Genomic DNA, 7125 nt, shown 5'->3' with positions numbered 1-7125 from the left:
AAGTTGCCCAGGCAGGTCTCGAACCCGTGGGCTCAGGCAATCCACTCACCTTAGCCTCCCAAAGGTGCAGGATTACAGGCTGAGCCACCAAGCCCGGCTTTGTTTGGATTCTTAACAACTTCTCCTTAGTACAGGCCTGGAAGAGAGCTTTGCTTTGCTGGACTGGAGAATTCAAGGTGCTGTGACCCTCCGGCAGTCAGACCTTCTCTCGTGGTGGTCCCCTGGCACTCACCAGCGAGCTGCAGTCCACAGACTCCCTGCCACTTTCAGCCAGAGCTCTCAGGTTGGCCTGTCTTGCTTTCCCGTGAGCAACAGCTGGAGGTCTTAGGGGAACCCCAAAACTTTTCTTCTCTCCTTGCATCTTGCACAGGTGCTGAGACCACGTGGGACCTGTAGCTGCAGATGAATCATCCCCACACACTCCTATTTGGGGATTTGTGGGGGCGCCTTGTCACCTGCCTTTGTTGTAGATGTCTGTGAGGTTCTGGTGTTGCTCTCTGTTTTGGGTCAGGTTCCCTGGAAGCAGAGCCTGAGATGGGGAGTCTTGTGCATGTGATTAACTTCAGGAGTGCTCTCAGAGGAAGAGGAAAGCGGGAACAGGGAGAGCAGAGGAAGAAGTTGAGTAGAGATGTGGTCTCAGCTGGAGAAGAGCATCAGCTGGAGCCCAGGGGGAGCTCTGGCATATGACTGCTGGCTGGTCCTCCCTTAGGTAAAGGGGTTGGCATTCTTCCCCATGTAGGTCACTGTTAGTCAATGCTGTGGGCTGCTTACTGGAAGTGTAATGTCCTGGACTAGGACCTCACATTTAGCAGAGAGCAGTTATCCAGAGAAGGGGCAGGTGTGAGCCCTCAGTGGGGGGTGGGTGCATTGGCCTGCTGCAGGGGGTCTGGGGGCACCGATAGCGTCCCATACCATCTTCTACTTTCCTAATGATTCTCTCTGTTTGTTTTTTTGTTTGTTTGTTTGAGTCGGGGTCTCACTCTGTTGCCCAGGCTGGAATGCAGTAGCATGCTCGACCTGCTGTGCTCAGGCGACCAGCTGTGCTCAGGTGATCCTTCTGCTTCTGTTCCTTCCAAGTAGTTGAAACTATAGGTGTATGCCACCATGCCCGGCTAATTTTTTGATTTATTGCAGAGACGAGGTCTTGCCACGTTGCCCAAGCTGGTTTCAATCCCCTGGACTCAGACAATCCTCTAGCTTCCGCCTCTCAGTGTGCTGGGATTACAGGCATGAGCCACCGTGTCCTGCAATTGTCTCTGTTTTTATGGGGGGAGTTGGGCGATTCTAGAACCATGTCACTGCTTTTGTCACCTTTCCAGTATCTGGCTTATCCTGTATGTGCGATCTTTCTTCCTCCGGTCCCTTCTTTTTCAGAGTCTGAGTCTGAGAGAAATAAAATCCTACAATACAGTTCAAGTATCCCTTATCCAAAATGCTTGGGACCAGAAGTTTTTCAGATTTTGGATTTTGGCATTTTTGCATTACACTTACCAGTCGACGATGCCTAATCTGAAAAATCCAAATGTTCCAACGAGCATTTCTGTTGAGTGTCATGTCATGTCATGTCAGCATTCAAAAATTTCAGATCTTGGAGCTTTTCAAAGGTCAGATTTTTAGAGCAGGGATACTCAACCTGCAACATATTAGGAATCATATAACCATTTCCTGGAGGCCACTTTGAGTCCTCAGTTTCTTATAAAGAGCACATGGTGAGTTCAGGTAGACTCTCTTGGATAGACTCTTCTTGATGAGATACAACAAGAAAAGAAGTCTACTGTCCATGGATTTTTGTCTCTCTCCTATTATTAGACGAAATCTCTGACAGATTCCATAGCAATGAGAAATCATTCAGTTAGAAAGACTACCTCCTGGCTGGGCACGGTGGCTCATGCCTGTAATCCCAGCACTTTGGGAGGCTAAGGAGGAAGGATTGCTTGAGTCTAGGAGTTCAAGACCAGCTTAGGCAAGGTAGCGAGACCTCATCTCTGCAAACAAACAACAAAATTAACTGGGGGTGATGGAGCATACCTGTAGTCCCAGCTACTCAGGAGGCTGAGGAGGGAGGATGGATTGAACCCAGCAGGAGGTCAAGATTGTGGGGAGCTGTGATCTGTGCCACTGCACTGCACTCCAGCCTGAGTGAAAGACTGGCTCCTTGTAACTATAAAGCTGGGCCTGTTATCTCATTTAAATTTCCTCCTCCTTTCTAGTAAGAAGGGGTGCACACCAACTCCTGCTGTCATCATTGCCGGCTGCAGCTGTTGGTCCCACAGCATTGGAGGAGGATGTGGGGTGGCCTGGGAGGTAGTGGTGGGGAAGCAGTTATAGTAGGCACAGTTGCCATGTGAGATTGCTATCCTGAGGGTTGGGGGGAGGGTAGTCAAACCTGATTCTCTCCCATGGGGCACTTTTGTGGGTTCCCAGGAGAGCCTCTCGCTGGGGTCTCTGACTCCAGAACTCTTTCTGTTTCCAGCCCCCTGGCTGCCCCTTGATCCCTTCACTTGTGGGCAGGATGCCCTTTGGGAGGATGCCAGCCAGCTCCCTTCTGTGGGAACCTTGTATGTCCTGGAAACTCACAGCTTTGACCGCCCCCAATCCATGGAGTGGCAGCTTGCCCCCACTGACACCTTCTTTTTACTCTGTTCCCAGGTATGGACAACTCCAGACACACACAGCTTCTTGTCTGACTGGACATCTCCTGGTGATGTTCCAACATCCCCTTGAATTCACCAGACCCCAGAAGGCAAATGTTAAGTTCTCTGAGACCTCCTCTGCTTGGCTTGAGGTGAGGGGACATACTCCTTTCGCCTTGTGGGAGAGTTTAGGGAGCAGAGCTTATGAATACCCATCACCAAATCCTGATACCACCCCCATCAAGTCCCAATCTCACTTTTGTAGCCCAGAGGTGTGAGGTTGTCGAATGCTTGCCAATCCAGTTTAACGATCCCTTTGCCATGTCCTGTTCAAGTGGTATAGGCCTTACTTCAGGATGTGGAGGTGTTGATTCAGCTTCAAGAAAGGAAATTATTTTAATATCCTGCTAATGGTTATATAATTCTTAATTTGTTACAGGTTGAATATCCCTACTCTGAAAATCTGACCTCTGAATATGCCATTCAGTAAGTATTTGTTTGGTGGCTAACTTGTACAGAATTACGATTTTGTGTTTAACAGAGGAAAACTAATCTGTTTCTTTGTTCTTGCTGGGCAAATTTAGGGTACAATCTGGCCACTGTCCTGGGATTAGTGTTTAGGACAATGCTGGAACTCATCAAGATTCCTTCCCCAGTAGCTTGATGTTTCAGGAAAACTCTCAAAGTGTGTTTTTTCCCTCTGTTCTCACACCACAAAGCAATCATCAACAGAGGAGACTTCTGTGACCAAAGGTGTGGGAGATAGTGTCAAATCACACAGGGTGAAGGCTTAGTCCCCAAAACTGCCCTCCCCTGTCCAGGTACCAGTTCCAAGTCCTGGCCTACAGAACTTCTGACTGATCAGCTCCAAGCTGGGAGTCCCAAGACCCCCTCTTTGGACTAGATTAATTTGCTGAAGTAGCTCACAGAACTCAAGGAAATACTTATTGTTAGGGTACGGCAGACAGGGTGAGGGTGGAGAGGTGCAGGGAGGCATGCAGCACTGCTGGGCCTGCAAGTCGGAGGTGTGAGATCCGAGTAAATGCAAAGAATTATGACACACAAAAAGGTTATGAAAGAAAAGTTTATTTAAAAGTAGAGAGAGAAAGAGAAGGAAGAGAGAAGATTCATCTCCCCAAGGTGGGGGAGGGAGACCAAAGCCAGGAAGCATGGCAACAGCCATGGCTCAAAGAGCACATGGCCACACCAGATTCTAGCAAGGCAATGGCCGCTGACTGCTTGTGGTTGAGTCCTTTTAACCATTCCCCTAGACGGGGGAGGATCTTTAAGGTGATTGGGTGGTGGTCTGCTTCCCTGTCATCACAAAGGGGCAGGCAAGCGCAGGTACTGATGATGTCAGGTGATGGACAGCAGGCAGATGGATGGGTTAGTCACATGATTGCTGCGGGTAGGGCTTATCTGTGTCACATAGTTCAGAGGGCTGATGAGGTTAACCCTAGGGGGGTAGTTTCCTGCAAGAGACTTGTCAGACCTTAGCAATTCACAAACTCAGGCATTTGCAACTCACAAACTCTTATGACTTTGACCTTGATAAGGAATCAAAAGTTTACTAGAGATTATTATGCCAAACCATGAACGGTTGGGTTGTCCTGATCTGAAGGGGATTTGCCAAGGGGGATGGGATAGACTGCTGTTTGTCCTGCAGTAGAATGTCTGAATGCTTTCTAATGGTTACGCTGAGGCAAAAAGACTAAAGAATAAGCTAAGTTTCTTCTAGGTTTCTATAGGTACCTATCACTTATGTTAACTGGTTTATGATAAAGGATATTACGAAGAATACAGACGAAGAGATGCTTAGAGTGGGGAATGGGGCAGGGGCATGACTCCGGGAACCTTCACTGCTTGGCTATCAGGAAGCTCTCTGAACCCAGGCCTCTTGGGGTTTTTATGGAGGCTTCAGGACATCAGCATTCCTTTCCCCAGGGTACAGGGCGGGCCTCTGTCTGGGAAGGGTCTGAAGACCCACAATCAGAAGGGTGGGGGAGAAGATGACAGTGCTTCCTTGGAGTGAAAGGAAGGCAGGAAGTTGTCCCAGGGGTTGTTCCCTGAGACCTGTCCCTGAGGCACAATACACCCAACATAGTTACTAAAGCCTGTAACAAGGGCTATGGAGGTTATAAGCCAGGAACCCTGGACCAAAACCATTATCTGTCACAACACCACACTTGGTGGCAAAGCCCACTAGAGGGGAAAAGAGGCATCAATTTGCAAAAGGCTTCTGGGGCTTGCTGAGAGGAAAGGAATCAATACACCGATCTCAAATCTCCCAGATTAATAGTTAGAGACAGCCAGGGGGAGGGACTTATGGAGCTCTTGACCAAAACCCAGTGGCACAGAGAAGTGCTTCCGGAACCATGAGATAAAATCGAGGTGAAGAAAAGGGGAATGGAGTCTGATGACCCAGCCTCAACCCGAAACTGTTAAAATTTTCTCCAGAATTGAGAGCAGACACTCCAACAGATACTTGTACACCAATGTTTATAGCAGCATTGTTTTTTTAAAGTTGTGGTCTCACCCTGTTGCCTGGGCTAGAGTGCAGCTTCGAACTTCTGAGCTCAGGTAGTCCTCCTGAGTAGCTGAGACTACAGGTGTGTGCCACCATGCCTGGCTAATGTTTTAAAAAATTTCTGTAGAGACCAGATCTCACTATGTTGCCCAGGCTGGTCTCAAACTCCGGAGCTCAAACAATCCATTCACCTTATCCTCCCGAAGTGTTGGGTTTACAGGCTTGGGCCACGTACCAGGCCTATTGCAACATTGTTCACAACCCAAATGTCCACCAACAGTTGAAGAAATACACAAATGTGGTATATTCATACCATGGAATATTATTCAGCCTTAAAAAGGAATGAAATTTGGATACATGCTACAACATGGATGATCCTGGAAGATACTGTGCTGAGTGAAAGAAGTCGGTCACAAAGAACATAAATATGATTTCACTTACTCGAAGCACCTAGACCAGGCAAGCGCGTAGCGACAGAAAGTAGGACAGCGGATAACAGGAACTGGGGGGAAAGCAAAGGGAGAGAGTGGAATTCAGTTGCTTAATGGACAGAGTGAAAGGAAGGTGGGAAGTGGTCCCAAAGGTTGTTCCCTGAGGCCTGTCCCTGAGATGCAATGCACCCATCATTGTTACTGAAGCCTGTAACAGGGGCTATGGTGGCAACAGGGGTTCTGGAGATAGATGGTGGGGAGGGTTACACAACACTGCGAGTGAACTTAATCCATGGATACCTAAAAATGGTGAACTTTGTGTTATGTATATCTTATTATCCACACACAAAAATTTCCTCTGGACTCTGGTCCCATCCAATTGTCCCCTAGAACAGTGGTCCCCACCTTTTTGGCATCAGGGACAGGTTTTGTGGAAGACAATTTTTTGTTGCGGGGGTAGGGGAGTGGGGTGATGGGGGAAGGGAGGGTGATCACCAGGCATTAGATTCTCATAAGGAGAATACAACCTAGATCCCTCACACATGCAGTTCACAATAGGGTTCACGCTCCTAGGGGAATCGAATGCTACAGCTGATCTGACAGGAGGCGGAGCTCCACGCACCCCACCCACCTCTTGCTGTGCACCTGGTTCCTGACAGGCCACTGACCTGTACAGGTTTGTGGCCTGGGGGTTGGGGGCCCCTGCCCTAGAAGACCCTGCTCTGGGATTAGGTGAGTCCTTGAAGAGGGAGCTCGCAGGTGGCAGGTGAGAAGGGAACTATCTTCCTTAGAAGAGGGTTCATGGCCTTAGTCTGGGGCTGGCCCAAAGAGGGACCATTGCAGAGTGACTGGGTATTACCAGGCAAGTGACGACATTTTGTTTTCTCCAGGATGTCCAGCAGCAGAGCCCATTGAGCTGTGACACCCCCCCCACTTTGAGATGTGAATGTTGGACAAGATGCTTCCCTGGACTGCTTCATGTCCCTGGGCAATTCAGACAATTTAGAGGCTAGGGTAAGTTCCCACAGGGACATGTTGACACCCGGCAGTCTAGCCAGTGGATTTGTTTATTTATTTTAGAGATATGGTCTTGCTCTGTTGCCCAGGCTGGAGTATATTGGCACAATCATAGCTCACTGTAGCCTTGAACTTCTGGGCTTAAGCGATCCTCCTGTCTTGGCCTCCTTAGTAGCTGGGACTATAGATGCATGCCGCTATGCCTGACTAATTAAAAAATTTTTTTGAAGATGCCAAGCACGGTGGCTCACACCTGTAATCCCAGCACTTTGGGAGGCGGAGGCGAGAGGACTGCCTGAGCCCAGGGGTTCAAGTCCAGCCTGGGCAACTTGATGAGACCTCATCTCTACAACAAATCAAAAAATTAGCTGGGTGTGGTGGCATTTGCCCATAGTTCCAGCTATTTGGGAGGCTGAGGTGGAAGGATCGCCTGGGTGACAGAATGAGACTCTGAGTAAAAAAAAAAAAATATATATATATATATATATATATATATATGTATGTATATATATATATA

The 7125-nt window shown here is 48.4% G+C and overlaps 1 pseudogene; it reads right to left on the bottom strand.

The window, feature by feature from the left end:
- LOC110596822 overlaps positions 1–6625 on the bottom strand; it is an 11030-nt pseudogene extending 4405 nt beyond the window's left edge.
- Between the last annotated feature and the right edge of the window lie 500 nt (positions 6626–7125).

Source organism: Carlito syrichta, unplaced genomic scaffold (assembly GCF_000164805.1).
Source record: "Carlito syrichta isolate Samal-C Ts95f unplaced genomic scaffold, Tarsius_syrichta-2.0.1 Scaffold314525, whole genome shotgun sequence".
In the NCBI taxonomy this organism is placed as follows: domain Eukaryota; kingdom Metazoa; phylum Chordata; class Mammalia; order Primates; family Tarsiidae; genus Carlito; species Carlito syrichta.
Note: the sequence above shows the minus strand (reverse complement) of the source record. Positions and strands in the feature narration are given on the sequence as shown.